The 19,839-nt window shown below is 43.6% G+C and overlaps 1 protein-coding gene and 1 long non-coding RNA gene across 3 annotated transcripts in view; one reads left to right on the top strand and one right to left on the bottom strand.

Annotated features, from left to right (window-relative positions):
* edaradd (EDAR-associated death domain) overlaps nucleotides 1-19,839 on the bottom strand; it is a 173,090-nt gene that overhangs the window by 35,510 nt on the left and 117,741 nt on the right. The window lies entirely within an intron of this gene.
* LOC117523420 lies at nucleotides 565-18,743 on the top strand. The gene is made up of 3 exons (XR_004564502.1): nucleotides 565-894; nucleotides 3,097-3,105; nucleotides 18,732-18,743. It is a non-coding gene; the product is annotated as an uncharacterized LOC117523420 (long non-coding RNA).

Here is a 19,839-nt window from a genome sequence, read left to right on the forward strand (position 1 = left end):
AAACAGATCCGGTCCAGACAGTTTTTGCACCCTGGCCCAGATCCGGCACGGCTCCGCTTTACAGTTCTGGAACAGATCCGGACCAGATCTGAACTGGATCCGCAAAACACCAACCGTTTACAGACCATATCTGGCACGGATATGGGACAGATGTGGTCCGCATCACAGCACCGTGGCAGGAACATGGGGCATAATGATAAGCAATTTTATCTGCACTCGGTAGAAACTATCCATTAGCGTTTGTAAACTCTGTACTCTGTAATCGTGATCATCACTGGGGCTTTTTTAAATGCTTATTGCAAAGCGGTTTGTTTCTTTATGACAATCAAGTTTTATAAGTCCAGGGACACTGATCTGTGTGTTATAGATACAAATCAGTTTCCTCTGATCCACAGAACTTACCCCTGTAAAACTTGTTCCTGCCACGGTGCTGTGATGCGGTCCACATCTGCCCCAGATACGTGCCAGATATGGTCTGTAAACGGTTGGTCTTTTGCAGATCCAGTTCAGATCTGGTCCGGATCTGTTCCATATATTGTTCTCCATCCTGTGTTCTATGGCTGTTATGCTGAGGGCACCCCCTGCAGGTTTGGAGCACTTCCGTTAAAGTGACTGGTTGTGCAATGTTTTTCATTTGCATGCATAAATTACTAAGTGTACAAAATGTCATTTTTGGCCCTCTGGGGGACCCTGGGATGCTCTTAGAATGTCTCAAGCAAAATGTTTTATTTATTCTTCATTCATTTAAGTTGTATGTAAGAGTACGTGTGGGGTGTGAATGTGTTTGTTTGTCTATACGTGACCCTGCAACAGACTGGCGTCCTGTCCAGGGTGTAGCCCTCTTCATGCCCTATGACTGCTGGGACAGGTTCCAGCTCCCCGCAACCTGATCTTGTATAAGTGGTTGAAGATGAGTGAGTAAGTAAAACAATTTTTTTTTTTTTTTGCCTGTATGTAGCCCGCTCAAGATTCCCCAAAAATCTTAATGGAAAATAAGAGAAAAAGCTGCTGAATGGTTTTCTGCAATAAATCTGCCCTTCTTGGGGGCTTTGTTTGGCCCACAGGGACTCAATCAGAAAGTCCACTTTACCTTGACCACACAGACCCCCAAGGATGGCCTGTAGCAAATTTCAGAAAAACTCAATAGTTTTCAGAAAATCATTGGACTGCACACCGCGTGAGAACCTTGATGGCATTAGTGCCATGGACCTTGGTCCAAAGGGCTAAAAACAAAGTGCACAGCTACATATCTTGGGTTTCTCTTATTTACTGTATTTTATTTATTTCAAACATTCAAACATTTGCATTCCACTTTCCTTCTAATGCTCAAAATGGAGTAGGCAAAAGTATAAATTTATTCATTCATACCCCGTTAATCAATCAATCAATCAATTTTTTTATATAGCGCCAAATCACAACAAACAGTTGCCCCAAGGCACTTTATATTGTAAGGCAAGGCCATACAATAATTATGTAAAACCCCAACGGTCAAAACAACCCCCTGTGAGCAAGCACTTGGCTACAGTGGGAAGGAAAAACTCCCTTTTAACAGGAAGAAACCTCCAGCAGAACCAGGCTCAGGGAGGGGCAGTCTTCTGCTGGGACTGGTTGGGGCTGAGGGAGAGAACCAGGAAAAAGACATGCTGTGGAGGGGAGCAGAGATCAATCACTAATGATTAAATGCAGAGTGGTGCATACAGAGCAAAAAGAGAAAGAAACAGTGCATCATGGGAACCCCCCAGCAGTCTACGTCTATAGCAGCATAACTAAGGGATGGTTCAGGGTCACCTGATCCAGCCCTAACTATAAGCTTTAGCAAAAAGGAAAGTTTTAAGCCTAATCTTAAAAGTAGAGAGGGTGTCTGTCTCCCTGATCTGAATTGGGAGCTGGTTCCACAGGAGAGGAGCCTGAAAGCTGAAGGCTCTGCCTCCCATTCTACTCTTACAAACCCTAGGAACTACAAGTAAGCCTGCAGTCTGAGAGCGAAGCGCTCTATTGGGGTGATATGGTACTACGAGGTCCCTAAGATAAGATGGGACCTGATTATTCAAAACCTTATAAGTAAGAAGAAGAATTTTAAATTCTATTCTAGAATTAACAGGAAGCCAATGAAGAGAGGCCAATATGGGTGAGATATGCTCTCTCCTTCTAGTCCCCGTCAGTACTCTAGCTGCAGCATTTTGAATTAACTGAAGGCTTTTTAGGGAACTTTTAGGACAACCTGATAATAATGAATTACAATAGTCCAGCCTAGAGGAAATAAATGCATGAATTAGTTTTTCAGCATCACTCTGAGACAAGACCTTTCTGATTTTAGAGATATTGCATAAATGCAAAAAAGCAGTCCTACATATTTGTTTAATATGCGCTTTGAATCACATATCCTGATCAAAAATGACTCCAAGATTTCTCACAGTATTACTAGAGGTCAGGGTAATGCCATCCAGAGTAAGGATCTGGTTAGACACCATGTTTCTAAGATTTGTGGGGCCAAGTACAATAACTTCAGTTTTATCTGAGTTTAAAAGCAGGAAATTAGAGGTCATCCATGTCTTTATGTCTGTAAGACAATCCTGCAGTTTAGCTAATTGGTGTGTGTCCTCTGGCTTCATGGATAGATAAAGCTGGGTATCATCTGCGTAACAATGAAAATTTAAGCAATACCGTCTAATAATACTGCCTAAGGGAAGCATGTATAAAGTGAATAAAATTGGTCCTAGCACAGAACCTTGAGGAACTCCATAATTAACTTTAGTCTGTGAAGAAGATTCCCCATTTACATGAACAAATTGTAATCTATTAGACAAATATGATTCAAACCACCGCAGCGCAGTGCCTTTAATACCTATGGCATGCTCTAATCTCTAATAAAATTTTATGGTCAACAGTATCAAAAGCAGCACTGAGGTCTAACAGAACAAGCACAGAGATGAGTCCACTGTCCGAGGCCATAAGAAGATCATTTGTAACCTTCACTAATGCTGTTTCTGTACTATGATGAATTCTAAAACCTGACTGAAACTCTTCAAATAGACCATTCCTCTGCAGATGATCAGTTAGCTGTTTTACAACTACCCTTTCAAGAATTTTTGAGAGAAAAGGAAGGTTGGAGATTGGCCTATAATTAGCTAAGATAGCTGGGTCAAGTGATGGCTTTTTAAGTAATGGTTTAATTACTGCCACCTTAAAAGCCTGTGGTACATAGCCAACTAACAAAGATAGATTGATCATATTTAAGATCAAAGCATTAAATAATGGTAGGGCTTCCTTGAGCAGCCTGGTAGGAATGGGGTCTAATAAACATGTTGATGGTTTGGATGAAGTAACTAATGAAAATAACTCAGACAGAACAATCGGAGAGAAAGAGTCTAACCAAATACCGGCATCACTGAAAGCAGCCAAAGATAACGATACGTCTTTGGGATGGTTATGAGTAATTTTTTCTCTAATAGTTAAAATTTTATTAGCAAAGAAAGTCATGAAGTCTTTACTAGTTAAAGTTAAAGGGGTTAGAGGAGCGCCGTCGGGAATGAGACGAAGGACGTGGCCGGGCACGTGCCGTCCCTCTCCCTTCCGGGTACGAAAAGGTTCCGCCCTCCCCACGCTCCACAGCCTCAACGCTCCGTGTAGCTACAGCTCCCCCTGCTGACGAAGCTATGGACATAAGCAGGGCCACATTTAGACCACCTAACAGACAGAGGAGGCTGGCCCGCGGGGAGTGCTTTGTCTGGGGCTCGAGTGAGCATCTGCAGAGAGACTGCCCCAAGCGGTTAAACACCAACGCCCGCCCACTAGAAACTGGGCTTAGGGTGGGCCAAGACATTCACGTGGGGCATACACATATTTCCACGCAGAGGAAATCGTGTGGTTCCGGTTCTTCTCAGGACAGACGTCTTCTATCCTCGAGCCTGCCCACACGTCACCTTTGTGGATTGACTGTTTGCTCAAATTCTGTAATCCTCTGTGTTTTTGTTGTGCTCTTTCACAACAGTAAAGTATTCATATACGACTCTTTCATTGTCCGATCATTTGCGCCCCCTGTTGTGGGTCTGTGTCACTACACTTTCTCAACAAAAATAATATTTCTCTTTCTAGTGCTATTACTGTCTTGGATTAAACTGTTGCACTTCATCTTGATATTTATTTAAAATATGTATATTGTTTTAAACTGATGCATGTTTTTACTTTGCATAAGACATTGGATACAAAATTAATCATGAAATTACAGGAAAATTGAAGGGTGTTACAAAAAATGCAAGGTTGCACAAATCACATGGCCCCCACTTAATATTGGGATAATTTTTAAGATCACAAATTCTTGGAGGGACCATTTTAGTGACAAATGATCACCGCTGTTTCGAAAGCCATCTCTTCATTTTGTGCTTTCATGGTTTTGATGGTGCTGTGTACCCTCTTGGTTCAAAATCTGCCACAAGATTTTGTCTTCAGATGTGGTGAGTAAAGACCTATCCCCATCAAAGCATTCAGTGTGGCCTCCAACCCTGTGGATGGTCTTCCAGGAAGACCACACCCCCATCCACCAGTTTCTCCTTTAATTTGTCAGTCATCTGTGTGTATTACGCTTTGAACGTGGTACGTTTTCACTGGCTTCTGTAGGATTAACGTGCCTCAACATAAGCTGCACTGCACATTTGCCAGACATTGGTGAAAGAAAATACCCCTGAAGGGATGTTCACCTTTTCACAGACAGATCCAAATGGACAAATCCAGTCACTAACATCTCTTTAGAAATTTACTGTCAACATGTCATCTTGTCGACGAGTGGAGAATGATAACAAAACTCGTTCTGTGATAGTACTCTGCTACTGAAAAAGATGAGGCTTCACTTTCACAAACCACATCCTGTCTGAAAATAGAAAGTTCCATGCAGTCCTTGAGCAAATGAAACTGCTTAATGTGCCAGCATTATTACTATTCAGATTCATTTCGAAAGTCATCAAGTATATATTTACAGGCACTAAAGACACTTCTGACTAAGGGCCTGATTAAGGTTTGTGTGCGTAAAAAATGCATAAACATCTTAGCTCCTGTAAAAAAAAAAGTGCACATTCTTGCAAAATCAGATTAACTTGTGTGGCTTTCTCATAAACAAGTTTCCAATCCACCTAATCTGCATGTCTTTAGATGTGGGAGGAAGCCGGAGCACCTGGAGGGAACCCACGCAAACACTGGCAGAATTTAAGCGTTCATACTATGTAAAAGTCTCAAAAACTTACACAGAACATTACAAAAAGAAGGTCCCTACCCAGCTAACAAAATAAAGTTCCCAAAACTTTATAAGAACATTTGTCAAATGTTACCAAAATGTTACCTGTAAATGTCTCAGAATGTTTTCTCCCCCAGACCCCCCAATTACAACCCTCTTAACCCCCCACCATTTTAAGCATTTTTCTTTATTTGCCTCTCACATCAAATCAAATCAAATCAATTTTATTTATATAGCGCCAAATCACAACAAACAGTTGCCCCAAGGCGCTTTATATTGTAAGGCAAGGCCATACAATAATTACGTAAAAACCCCAACGGTCAAAACGAACCCCTGTGAGCAAGCACTTGGCAACAGTGTGAAGGAAAAACTCCCTTTTAACAGGAAGAAACCTCCAGCAGAATCAGGCTCAGGGAGGGGCAGTCTTCTGCTGGGACTGGTTGGGGCTGAGGGAGAGAACCAGGAAAAAGACATGCTGTGGAGGGGAGCAGAGATCAATCACTAATGATTAAATGCAGAGTGGTGCATACAGAGCAAAAAGAGAAAGAAACACTCAGTGCATCATGGGAAACCCCAGCAGTCTAAGGCTATAGCAGCATAACTAAGGGATGGTTCAGGGTCACCTGATCCAGCCCTAACTATAAGCTTTAGCAAAAAGGAAAGTTTTAAGCCTAATCTTAAAAGTAGAGAGGGTGTCTGTCTCCCTGATCTGAATTGGGAGCTGGTTCCACAGGAGAGGAGCCTGAAAGCTGAAGGCTCTGCCTCCCGTTCTACTCTTACAAACCCTAGGAACTACAAGTAAGCCTGCAGTCTGAGAGCGAAGCGCTCTATTGGGGTGATATGGTACTATGAGGTCCCTAAGATAAGATGGGACCTGATTATTCAAAACCTTATAAGTAAGAAGAAGAATTTTAAATTCTATTCTAGAATTAACAGGAAGCCAATGAAGAGAGGCCAATATGGGTGAGATATGCTCTCTCCTTCTAGTCCCTGTTAGCACTCTAGCTGCAGCATTTTGAATTAACTGAAGACTTTTCAGGGAACTTTTAGGACAACCTGATAATAATGAATTACAATAGTCCAGCCTAGAGGAAATAAATGCATGAATTAGTTTTTCAGCATCACTCTGAGACAAGACCTTTCTAATTTTAGAGATATTGCGCAAATGCAAAAAAGCAGTCCTACATATTTGTTTAATATGCGCACTGAATGACATATCCTGATCAAAAATGACTCCAAGATTTCTGGTTAGACACCATGTTTCTAATATTTGTGGGGCCAAGTACAATAACTTCAGTTTTATCTGAGTTTAAAAGCAGGAAATTAGAGGTCATCCATGTCTTTATGTCTGTAAGACAATCCTGCAGTTTAGCTAATTGGTGTGTGTCCTCTGGCTTCATGGATAGATAAAGCTGGGTATCATCTGCGTAACAATGAAAATTTAAGCAATGCCGTCTAATAATACTGCCTAAGGGAAACATGTATAAAGTGAATAAAATTGGTCCTAGCACAGAACCTTGTGGAACTCCATAATTAACCTTAGTCTGTGAAGAAGATTCCCCATTTACATGAACAAATTGTAATCTATTAGATAAATATGATTCAAACCACCGCAGCGCAGTGCCTTTAATACCTGTGGCATGCTCTAATCTCTGTAATAAAAGTTTATGGTCAACAGTACCAAAAGCAGTACTGAGGTCTAACAGAACAAGCACAGAGATGAGTCCACTGTCTGAGGCCATAAGAAGGTCATTTGTAACCTTCACTAATGCTGTTTCTGTACTATGATAAATTCTAAAACCTGACAAACTCTTCAAATAGACCATTCCTCTGCAGATGATCAGTTAGCTGTTTTACAACTACCCTTTCAAGAATGTTTGAGAGAAAAGGAAGGTTGGAGATTGGCCTATAATTAGCTAAGATAGCTGGGTCAAGTGATGGCTTTTTAAGTAATGGTTTAATTACTGCCACCTTAAAAGCCTGTGGTACATAGCCAACTAATAAAGATAGATTGATCATATTTAACATCGAAGCATTAATTAATGGTAGGGCTTCCTTGAGCAGCCTGGTAGGAATGGGGTCTAATAGACATGTTGATGGTTTGGAGGAAGTAACTAATGAAAATAACTCAGACAGAACAATCGGAGAGAAAGAGTCTAACCAAATACCGGCATCACTGAAAGCAGCCAAAGATAACGATACGTCTTTGGGATGGTTATGAGTAATTTTTTCTCTAATAGTTAAAATTTTATTAGCAAAGAAAGTCATGAAGTCTTTACTAGTTAAAGTTAAAGGAATACTCGGCTCAATAGAGCTCTGACTCTTTGTCAGCCTGGCTACAGTGCAGAAAAGAAACCTGAAAAGAAACCTGGGGTTGTTCTTATTTTCTTCAATTAGTGATGAGTAGTAAGATGTCCTAGCTTTATGGAGGACTTTTTTTATAGAGCAACAGACTCTTTTTCCAGGCTAAGTGAAGATCTTCTAAATTAGTGAGACGCCATTTCCTCTCCAACTTACGGGTTATCTGCTTTAAGCTGCGAGTTTGTGAGTTATACCACGGAGTCAGGCACTTCTGATTTAAGGCTCTCTTTTTCAGAGGAGCTACAGCATCCAAAGTTGTCCTCAATGAGGATATAAAACTATTGACGAGATAATCTATCTCACTCACAGAGTTTAGGTAGCTACTCTGCCCTGTGTTGTATATGGCATTGGAGAACATAAAGAAGGAATCATATCCTTAAACCTATTTACAGCGCTTTCTGAAAGACTTCTACTGTAATGAAACTTATTCCCCACTACTGGGTAGTCCATCAGAGTAAATGTAAATGTTATTAAGAAATGATCAGACAGAAGGGAGTTTTCAGGGAATACTGTTAAGTCTTCAATTTTATTACCATAAGTCAGAACAAGATCTAAGATATGATTAAAGTGGTGGGTGGACTCATTTACTTTTTGAGCAAAGCAAATTGAGTTTAATAATAGATTAAATGCAGTGTTGAGACTGTCATTCTCAGCATCTGTGTGGATGTTAAAATCGTCCACTATAATTATCTTATCTGAATAAGCACTAAGTCAGACAAAAGGTCTGAAAATTCACAGAGAAACTCACAGAAACAACCAGGTGGACGATAGATAATAACAAATAAAACTGGTTTTTGGGACTTCCAATTTGGATGGACAAGACTAAGAGTCAAGCTTTCAAATGAATTAAAGCTCTGTCTGGGTTTTTGATTAATTAATAAGCTGGAGTGGAAGATTGCTGCTAATCCGCCTCGGCCCGTGCTACAAGCATTCTGGCAGTTAGTGTGACTCGGGGGTGTTGACTCATTTAAACTAACATATTCATCCTGCTGTAACCAGGTTTCTGTAAGGCAGAATAAATCAATATGTTGATCAATTACTATATCATTTACTAACAGGGACTTAGAAGAGAGAGACCTAATGTTTAATAGACCACATTCAACTGTTTTAGTCTGTGGTGCAGTTGAAGGTGCTATATTATTTTTTCTTTTTGAATTTTTATGCTTAAATAGATTTTTACTGGTTATTGGTGGTCTGGGAGCAGGCACCGTCACTTCGGGGATGGGGTAATGAGGGGATGGCAGGGGGAGAGAAGCTGCAGAGAGGTGTGTAAGACTACAACTCTGCTTCCTGGTCTCAACCCTGGATAGTCACAGTTTGGAGGATTTAAGAAAATTGGCCAGATTTCTAGAAATGAGAGCTGCTCCATCCAAAGTGGGATGGATGCCGTCTCTCCTAACAAGACCAGGTTTTCCCCAGAAGCTTTGCCAATTATCTATGAAGCCCAACTCATTTTTTGGACACCACTCAGACAGCCAGCAATTCAAGGAGAACATGCGGCTAAACATGTCACTCCCGGTCCGATTGGGGAGGGGCCCAGAGAAAACTACAGAGTCCGACATTGTTTTTGCAAAGTTACACACCGATTCAATGTTAATTTTAGTGACCTCCGATTGGCGTAACCGGGTGTGATTACTGCAGACGTGAATTACAATCTTACCAAATTTACGCTTAGCCTTAGCCAGCAGTTTCAAAATTCCTTCAATGTCGCCTGCTCTGGCCCCCGGAAGACAACTTACTATGGTTACTGGTGTCGCTAACTTCACATTTCTCAAAACAGAGTCGCCAATAACCAGAGTTTGATCCTCGGCGGGTGTGTCGCCGAGTGGGGAAAAACAGTTAGAAATGTGAACAGGTTGGCGGTGTACACGGGGCTTCTGTTTAGGGCTACGCTTCCTCCTCACAGTCACCCAGTCGGCCTGCTTTCCCGGCTGCTCGGGATCTGCTGGAAGGGAACTAACGACGGCTAATCTACCTTGGTCCGCACCGACTACAGGGGCCTGGCTAGCTGTAGAATTTTCCACGGTGCGGAGCCGAGTCTCCAATTCGCCCAGCCTGGCCTCCAAAGCTACGAATAAGCTACACTTATTACAAGTACCATTACTGCTAAAGGAGGCCGAGGAATAACTAAACATTTCACACCCTGAGCAGAAAAGTGCGGGAGAGACAGGAGAAGCCGCCATGCTAAATTGGCTAAGAGCTAGTAGCTGCGCTAAGCTAGCAGATTCCTAAAAACACACAAAGTGAATAATAAATTGTAAAGTGTAAATAATTTAGAGGTGATTCAGAAGAGGGAGTGCTTTAGTTAAGGCACGTGAAGATTACACTGTGAAACAAATCGTTATCTACACTCAACAAAAATATAAACGCAACACTTTTGGTTTTGCTCCCATTTTGTATGACATGAACCCAAAGATCTAAAACTTTTTCCACATACACAATATCACCATTTCCCTCAAATATTGTTCACAAACCAGTCTAAATCTGTGATAGTGAGCACTTCTCTTTTGCTGAGATAATCCATCCCACCTCACAGGTGTGCCATATCAAGATGCTGATTAGACACCATGATTAGTGCACAGGTGTGCCTTAGACTGCCCACAATAAAAGGCCACTCTGAAAGGTGCAGTTTTGTTTTATTGGGGGGGGATACCAGTCAGTATCTGGTGTGACCGCCATTTGCCTCATGCAGTGCAACACATCTCCTTCGCATAGAGTTGATCAGGTTGTCAATTGTGGCCTGTGGAATGCTGGTCCACTCCTCTTCAATGGCTGTGCGAAGTTGCTGGATATTGGCAGGAACTGGTACACGCTGTCATATACGCCGGTCCAGAGCATCCCAAACATGCTCAATGGGTGACATGTCCGGTGAGTATGCCGGCCATGCAAGAACTGGGACATTTTCAGCTTCCAAAAATTGTGTACAGATCCTTGCAACATGGGGCCGTGCATTATCCTGCTGCAACATGAGGTGATGTTCTTGGATGTATGGCACAACAATGGGCCTCAGGATCTTGTCACGGTATCTCTGTGCATTCAAAATGCCATCAATAAAATGCACCTGTGTTCTTCGTCCATAACAGACCCCTGCCCATACCATAACCCCACCGCCACCATGGGCCACTCGATCCACAACATTGACATCAGAAAACCGCTCACCCACACGACGCCACACACGCTGTCTGCCATCTGCCCTGGACAGTGTGAACCGGGATTCATCCGTGAAGAGAACACCTCTCCAATGTGCCAAACGCCAGCAAATGTGAGCATTTGTCCACTCAAGTCGGTTACGACGACGAACTGGAGTCAGGTCGAGACCCCGATAAGGACGACGAGCATGCAGATGAGCTTCCCTGAGACGGTTTCTGACAGTTTGTGCAGAAATTCTTTGGTTATGCAAACCGATTGTTTCAGCAGCTGTCCGAGTGGCTGGTCTCAGACGATCTTGGAGGTGAACATGCTGGATGTGGAGGTCCTGGGCTGGTGTGGTTACACGTGGTCTGCAGTTGTGTGGCTGGTTGGATGCACTTCCAAATTCTCTGAAATGCCTTTGGAGCCGGCTTATGGTAGAGAAATGAACATTCAATACACGAGCAACAGCTCTGGTTGACATTCCTGCTGTCAGCATGCCAATTGCACGCTCCCTCAAATCTTGCGACATCTGTGGCATTGTGCTGTGTGATAAAACTGCACCTTTCAGAGTGGCCTTTTATTGTGGGCAGTCTAAGGCACACCTGTGCACTAATCATGGTGTCTAATCAGCATCTTGATATGGCACACCTGTGAGGTGGGATGGATTATCTCAGCAAAGGAGAAGTGCTCACTATCAAAAATTTAGACTGGTTTGTGAACAATATTTGAGGGAAATGGTGATATTGTGTATGTGGAAAAAGTTTTAGATCTTTGAGTTCATCTCATACAAAATGGGAGCAAAACCAAAAGTGTTGCGTTTATATTTTTGTTGAGTGTAGTTAACTAGATCAATCTAACTGCACAGATTAAACAGCTAACAGATACAGCAAAACACCGCTGTGCTCCAGAACAGGAAGTGATACAATACCGCAGTGAGAGCCAACCACCAGTAGAGGCAAGCCTCACATGCCTGGAAAGTCCTCACCATCTCATTTAGGTCCAACACACTTTACTTTCAGTAAATGCTTCTGGGAAGCATTAGCATGGCTAAAAAACCATGCAGTTTACTGACCTCATGTGCTGTCAAGGTGTGCACTGCTTATCACTTTAGCATTCCCGGATTCTATGTCAATTCAACATTTAGCATTTCCTGTTTCAGTGTTGACTGTGCATTGAATTCCTCTTTTCTTTTTTTTAAATTTATTTATTTTTTTTATTGAGACAAACAAAAAGCTACACACAAACCTTACAGAGGATAAACATACCAGTGCAAAAAAAAAAAGAAAAAAAAATCCTCTGCTGTAGCTCCAGGAAGTATTCAACATTTGACATTTCCTGTTTCACTGTGGGCTCAAAATTTAGCACTTCCTGTTTCAGTGTCAACTTGCCATTGAATTCCCATGAGATCCCACAAGAGCTCCTCTATTGTCTATCCAGGAAGTGTTGATTCAAGAAGAGTCCAACATTTGACATTTTCTGTTTCACTGTGGACTCAAAAATTGGCACTTCCTGTTTGGGACTCCCTGTACTATGAGTGAGCTTGTGCCACTTATTCCGAAAGGGGAAATTCATCTTGGGCTCTGGTAACTGCATCACAAACATGTAATAGCTCACACCCTAGATGAAACCAAAACATACGTAAAATCATACAAACATATACTCCACTGCATCATCTGCAACACAGACATTGACAACATAGTTACAGCTGGGAAAACTGAGGCAGCTCTGCCAGGCCAAGGAGGAGGCCTACATAAGTGGAGACAGGCTCCTGTACAAGAAGGCCAGAAACACGCTGACAAAGGAGATCAGAGTAGCAAAGAAGAGCTACTCTGATAGGCTGAAAAAAAATTCTCAGCCAATGATCCTGTGACAGTTAGGAGAGGTCTTCAGTTTGCCACAAACTAGAGCAGACCATCCCCTCAACCTGTGGACAACCCCCAGCTGGCTGAGAAGTTCAACTTAAGGTGTCCTGACATGAGCATGTTTTTGATTCATGCAACAGCACGACCTGTGTTGTGACGATCCCACCCACTGTGTTCACAGCTGGACGCCGTTCTTTGTTCTACTGACTGCCACGTGCTCTTGCGCTGAACGCTGCGCAAATAAAATAATTATTTTGTGGCGGATTAATCATTTTTTTCTGAAAATTGGCCATTGAAAATGACTCTAATCACTTCCTGAATCACAGAGGAGGCTGCAGCCGGAGCTGTTCCCATGCGCCTAACAAACTGAAAGAAGCATTTTGAGCCGTCTGAAAAGGTAATTATTTGACTTGTTTACATTGTCATGGCTTAATAAAACAGTTGCATGTTTTCCTTCTTCTGTACAGCTGATAAAGGATTTATTTTTATGTTTATAAGAGATTTAATGTCTTGTTATAATCCTTCAGATGAGCTGTGTTCTGATGCGATCCGCTCACGTCACCATTCGCTCTATTCACTTCTTGTTTACCACTTGACGAGCTGCACATCGTGTTGGAGATTAGATCGCGCCACACAGCACGACAATTGTGTGTGAAAGATTTTTTTTGAACATTTCAAAATTCTCTGTGTGCAACAGCACGCACCGACGCCCCTCTGGCATCCTATTTGCACCAGTTAAAGACAGGTTTACTCCAGCATGACACAGGTCGTGCTGTTGCATGAATCAAAAACATGCTCATGTCAGGGCACCATTATTTTACACCAGGTCTGAAAGAGACACTCACACACCCCTCACCCATCCCAACAACAATGGACTACCTGCCCCCCTGGACACCTCTTTCTCCCTCCCCTCTGCAACCCCACCTGCACTAATGATCTGCAAAGAGGAAGTATGCCAGCAGTTTCACAGACAAAAGACTAAGAAGCCTCCAGGACCTGCTGGTGTTTCTCGTTCATGTCTAAGATCCTGTGTTGATCAGCTGGCACCCATCTTCACCCGGATCTGCAACAGATCTCTGGAGCTGTGCGAGGTTCCCTACTGCTTCAAACACTCCACTATTAGCCTCCCAAAGAAATCCTCCATAACAGGACTAAATTACCACAGGCCCATTGGGTTGACATCCGTAATCATGAAGTCTTTTGAACGGCTGGTGTTGAGCCACCTGAAGAACATCACAGGACCCCTGCTAGACCCCTGCAGTTTGCCTACCCGTCAAACAGGTCAGTTGAGGATGAAGTCAACATGCAGGTACTGCAGGTACATCCTGCAGTACCTGGAGCCTGCAGCGACGTATATGAGGATCCTGTTCATGGGCTTCAGCTTGATGTTCAACACCACAGTCCCCAACATTCTCTATCAAAAACTCCCCAACTTCTCTGTGCAAGCTCCCACCTGTCAGTGGATCTCGAACTTTCTGACAGACAGGACAAAGCAGGTGAGGCTGGGGAGCATCACATCCAGCACATGGACAATCAGCACCGGCGCACCTCAGGGGCGTGTGCTCTCCCCACTGCTCTTCTCCCTCTATGCCAATGATTGCACCTCAGGGAGCCCCTCCTGAAGTTTGCGGATGATACCACCATCACTGGTCTCATCCAGGGTTGTGATGAGGCTGCATACGGACAGGAAGTGGAACAGTTGGTCCTCTGGTGTGGTGAGAACAACCTGGAGCTGCACCTGCCCATGACTGTGGAGATGATAGTGGACTTGAGGAGAAACCTCCCATTACCCACAACTCCCCCCATCCTCAAAAACACTGTGTCGACTGTGGATACTTTCTGGTTCCTGGGATCCACCATCTCCCGGGATCTGAAGTGGACCTCCAACATAGACTCCATCAGAAAAAAGGCACAGCAGAGGGTGTACTTCCTCAGACAGCTCAGGAAGTTCAACCTGCCCCAGGAATTGGTCATCATCTTCTACACATCCATCATCCAGTCTCTCTTGTGCATCTGTTTGCTTTCCCTCTGTCTCCAAACATGACACACACAACTTCAATGAACTGTCAGATCTGCAGGAAAAAAAATTGGAGCCAGCCTGCCCTCCATACAGGTCTTATACTGGTCCAGGACCAGGAAGCGAGCTGGTAACATCTCTGCAAACCCCTCACACCCTGGACATACACTGTTTGTTCTGGTCAATGTTAAGGCCCAGTTACACAGCATACGACGATTCCTGAATGAAGGTAAAAAAGTAAAAAAAAGTCACAAATCGTTGAGAAAAGGTGGACGAACGAGCTCTATCACCAAATAGCCTGCGACTCATTTGTCAAAAAGGGACGAAAATGGAACAAAACAAAACCGAAGCTAACGTTGATCTTGATGCTTTCAGCTGGAGCAGTGTGTGTCTGCATCTCTGCGTTCCAGGACTCAGCACTAGGATGGGGCTCATAGCGCCTGAGAAACAGAAGTGCGTGATCCGACCCACTGTGGAGATCTGTATGCACGTCGGTGGATCCACCTGCTCTGATTTCCCGTCCAGAACAAAAGAGGGATCATCTCCTTCATCGTCAGAATCCTCACTGTCTGTTTCAGACTGTGACAACACGTTGCGCACTCCGGCTTGCTCCAATTAAAAAACAAAACAAAAAACAAAAAGCTGCTTGCATTCATAAGACACCTCATTTTTACAAAAAAAACCCACACTAACCACACCCGCTAAATACGCCACCAAAATTATACAGACTGCAAACTGTAATTGCTGTCTGTACACCCGAAATGCGCATGTATGAAAGAGAGAGAGAGAGAGAGAGAGAGAGAGAGAGAGAGAGAGAGAGACGCTGTCTGTCTCTCTGCCTTTTTTTTAAAGTCCTAGTGTCCCCGGTGTTTCTGCAATACACAGCCATCAATGATCGTCTTGGCCGTCACCTCCATGGAAACAAATGAGGCTGATCGTGCTCCTGCAAAGCCCCCTGCTGCAAACAAATATGCAGTGATCAACAATTGTGTCGGCACTCAGCAGCTACACAGAAATGCGGCTGATCGCGCACCTGCAAAGCCCCAGCTGCGAACAAGCCTGCAGGCTTTTCTCTCTGTACAGGCTGGAGGACAGCAACCCCTCAGAGTTCATGGAGAGAATGCTGCAGCTCCAGCCGGACTCCTCAGGTGTGCGCAGCACTGGCCAACACCATGATCACGGATTGTCGTGCGCTGGTGGAGAGGCTGACAAATTCTTCCTGGCCGGCCAGCACCACAGCATGACCGGCAGCATTCGTCACATCACACGCAGCAGCACAAGTCCCACACCACACACACCAACACTGCCGTGGAGGAGCTGCATCTCTCCCTCCACTGCAGCACTCACAAACCGTCTTCTGTACTGTGTGAAAACATTCAGCTGGTCGAACAAAGTCAAGCTAGGCAAATAATAAAAAAACACCAAGAACTATAGCAAAACGAAATACAGACGAATTGAAGTTTTCGGTGGCAATCGTTCAAGTTTTTCAACAGTATAAAAATACTGACGAAGTGCCAGCTGCAGGAATGAAGCTGCATGAAGGTTAAACGATGCCAACGAAAGTCAATGAAAGTCCAGATTTCTTGTTTCGTTTGGGCTTTGTTGCCCTTCGTTAAGTGCCGTCTGACCGGGCCACTACAGAGCTCTGTACATCAAAACAAGACACAGGAACACTCTCTTTCCACAGGCCATCACACTGACGAACAATTTAATCTGCCAAAAAAGGTTATTCATATACTTCATGTACAACTCAGTCCATTTGTCTGTTCTCCTTGCATACATTTTATTTGCACATTATTAGTTTGCACCTCTATGTGATATTGCAGGATTTGACCACATCTGGGGACAGCTGGTGTGAGAACACCCGGGTATGTGGGGGTTTAAGCACAAACCATTCAGCCAGGTTCGGTAAACTTAAAAGCATACTCGCTGTCACTTAGCAGACCTGCCGGGTAGTCTCTTCCCACAAACAGCGTCAATTCTAGCTAGCGTCACTGACGCTGTGAGCGAACGTCAGTGAACAGTGTTCATTGATGCTGGCTCACAGATATGGCAACTTGCTTCTGACGGATTGTTTACTGTTGTGACGCTCTTCTGAACTTTACACGGTTGTATACATTTCTTTTATTTCTGTTTAGCACTCTTCTGGTTAAGTGCATCTAATCTGAACCTTATTTAACTACAGCCCTGTTGTGAATCGCTAGCGGTTAGCATTCACTACCGGTTAGCATTCACTAGCTAGGTCGACCTCCCCCACCGTTACTTTTATAGATGTTTCTTTTTTTTTTTACCTGTTTAATACTTCTGTTAGTTTTTCAGTGCAACTACTGTGAATTTTAGGTCATTATTTTACTCCAGTGTAAATCTTAGGAGCAGCTAGCATTTTCGCTAGCGGTTAGCTTGAGTTAGCTAATTCGACCCCCCCCCCCCCCGTTTTTTTAATACTTCTGTCAGTTTTTTAGCATAACTGTTGTGAATTTTAGCTTAGTTCTTTACTCTTGCATTAATCGTAGGAGTGGCTTACTTGTAGGAGGTTTTTTTTTTACTGTTCCTACAAGTCTAATACTTCTGCTACTTATTCAGTGTAACTGCTGTGAATTTTAATTCATTTATTTATGTCTGCGTCAATCCTGTGTGAGCCTTAGGAGTGGCTAGCTTATCCATTATTGGTTAGCTTGGTTAGCTATACTCTTGAATTTTAGTGCACAAAGTACACTACTTTACCTACTTTAAACCCTTTATAAATCCTGCGTGATGTTGGAAGATAGGTCCGTAGGTTAGAGCACCTTCTTAGCTCAGTGGAGTTAGATGTTACGGACACTCCAGATGAGGTTAGTATTGGGCCGGCTAGCGAGCCCATTAGCTTCAGCCTAGAAACGTTAGCTGTGGAGGACGGCTTTCGGACTGTGGCTAGGCGGAGGAAGCCCTGTAGGGCTTGGTGCCCGGTTGTGGTACCCTGATCATACTCGCACTGTGAACTGTGAATTGGTTCTCCCCGTGGAATTGCCTGATGTGAATTCTCTGAGCATGCAAGTGACTTCCAGTCCTGTCTCCAGGCCGAAACACCGGACTTTAGTGATAGGGTATTCTATCACCCGCAAAATCAAGTTACAGATGCTGGCTGACACTGCATCCCATCTTAGGGTGCTGTTGCTGCAGAAGGGAAGACAGACTAAGGCACATGACATGAGATATACTTACATAGTTATTCACGTCAGCACCAATGATGTGAGGATGAAGCACTAAAAAGTCACAAAAATGGACATAGAGAGGACTTGTGACCTTGCTAGAAATATGTGTCCGCATCGATTAATAGTCTCTGGTCCCCTCCTCTCCCGGGGTACTGATGAGGCGTTTAGCAGGTTGACATCATTAAATAGGTGGCTGGCGCAATTTTGTAGACAGCAAGGCTTTAATGATAACTGGCCTTTGTTTTGGGGCTGCCATGGCTTGCTGATTCCGGACGGCCTCCACACTACTGGGGAAGGCGCCGCCATCCTGTTTGCGAACATAGATAGGGTTCTACAGGGAGGGTAACATTAGGAATTTACATCAGGCCACAGAGCAGGTGATTAAAGACCCTGCATGGCATATGACAAATGTGGGTGTGGAATCCATTAGCTTAGTGGGAAAATTAGTGCAGAAAATCCACTATAGTGATAGTGCAGTTTATCTACCAGGGAGGGAAATTCAACAAGTTGAGACTGTGGCCTACTTCTGCAGACGTGTCCATAAAAATCATAGATGGATATGCTTTGCAAACTTAATACCCTTTACTACATTGGATTATGTTGAAATTGAGGATGGTCCAGTGGTTGTTCCAGCAATAGCAAAGATTTAATGTCTGCAACCTACAACGCGCATGATATGTCTCAAACCTAAACCTACTTCTAGGCATCTTATATATGCTACCAGTGGTGGGCACAGTTCCGATAATCTGATAACCAATAATTATGTTATGTGTCGGACGCAGCTTGGAGAACCGACCAGCGTTTGAAGGACCCAGTATGAAATAAGCAGAGCACGGTACAAAGGCTAACTGAATTTAATACATAACAGTGATACAAAATATACAAAAGAAAGTGCGGTCTGGCGTGGTGCGCTCCCAGCAGCGCTAACGGTCCGGAGCCAGAAGCTGTTCGGACCCAAGGACCCCGCCGACACCCCCCAGGTGGCCGCAACAAACCGAGTCTGTGAAAGAAGGAACCATTATGTGAGTCCACACTCTACACACAGAGAGAACACTTAAAGGTGTACAAACAGCAAACACTTCCTGGCTTGATTACTAATCAGCTTCCCAACCTGCAGGCATGGAACATCCAGTTCACAAAACTCCACTGCAGTGGAAGCCGATACATGACTAACATACAGCTCAATATAATAAAGGTGTGAGGGACACCACATTTACTGACTGTATAAATGTTAGTCACAAAATCTAACGTACCTCAGGAAGTGTGCTGACGAGCGTGAGACCTCACCCCCTCCTCTTTCACAGACCGTGCATCAAACCCTGGACGTTCTCTGCATCCACTGATGATGAGATGGCTCCCGAGACGACGATCTCACCCGTCTGGTCACAAGGTCGAGTTTCTGGCAAATACACACTGTATACTCCAGTCTTAAATGCCACCATGTTCCAATCCATATAGATGCACCTCAGCTGTGAGTCCTGACGAGCCGCAGGTGATCAGGGTGAGGTCCTGATAACCTCAGCAACACAGCCACTCAGTCCCAAATGCAAGCCACCTGGAAGGAGAAACAAAGGACAGAAACAAAAAGGCAGCCAGGCCCCCCCAGCCATATAACAAATTATCGAAGATAATGCTTTCATTATCGGATTTTTAATTAATTTTTAATTCATTTTTTCAGGAAATGGAGCATGCCGCGGCCTCAGCTTTACCTAAATTCTGGGTCTTTTAGTGAAGCTTAGGGCTAGTGGTGGTCTGTGTCCAACTTAAATCATTTCTAACAACATCTATGACACGTTTCAATCCAGGTACAGTGAGTTTCAATCCACTGAAACGGTCCTGTTGAAGGTGTCTAGTGACATTATGATGGACGCTGATAGTGGTAAATGTTCTGTGCTGGTTTTATTAGATCTGTTATCTGCATTTGATGCCGTTGACCATGGCATTTTGATTAATAGACTGTGGGATACGGTTGGCATGTCGGGTCCTGTATTAGAGTGGTTTAGCTCTTACTTGGTTGGTAGAACAATGTGAACAATGTGATGTCTGAAT

Source organism: Thalassophryne amazonica, chromosome 13 (genome assembly GCF_902500255.1).
Source record: "Thalassophryne amazonica chromosome 13, fThaAma1.1, whole genome shotgun sequence".
Taxonomy (NCBI): domain Eukaryota; kingdom Metazoa; phylum Chordata; class Actinopteri; order Batrachoidiformes; family Batrachoididae; genus Thalassophryne; species Thalassophryne amazonica.